At 59.1% G+C, this 242-nt stretch overlaps 1 long non-coding RNA gene across 2 annotated transcripts in view; it reads left to right on the top strand.

Annotated features, from left to right (window-relative positions):
* Positions 1-242, top strand: part of LOC107195334 — a 56719-nt gene continuing 56477 nt past the window's right edge. For both annotated transcript variants that reach the window (XR_003044863.1, XR_003044856.1), the window contains exon 1: positions 1-49. This is a non-coding gene — a long non-coding RNA (uncharacterized LOC107195334). The remainder of the gene's footprint in view (positions 50-242) is intronic.

Raw genomic sequence — 242 nt, 5'->3', positions numbered from 1 at the left:
TCGGCAGCGTTGTCCGGGGCGAGGGGTCCCGTGGAGAGCGGTGACTGTGGTAAGTGCCTCCCCTGGGGCCGCCGGCCCCGGACGGCAGTTTCCTCCATGATCCTGTTTCTCTTTGGTGGCCTGCAGGTGACCCGTGAGAGCCGAGCCTGTCACATGAGCTGTATCACAGGGATACTGTGACAGTATCGCTGATTTTGGAAGGTCAGAGTCTAGTTTTCAGACGTTTTCCGGTGTATGTGCTG

Source organism: Pteropus alecto, unplaced genomic scaffold (genome assembly GCF_000325575.1).
Source record: "Pteropus alecto unplaced genomic scaffold, ASM32557v1 scaffold102, whole genome shotgun sequence".
Taxonomy (NCBI): Eukaryota; Metazoa; Chordata; class Mammalia; order Chiroptera; family Pteropodidae; genus Pteropus; species Pteropus alecto.
This window is presented reverse-complemented; position numbering and strand designations above follow the sequence as displayed.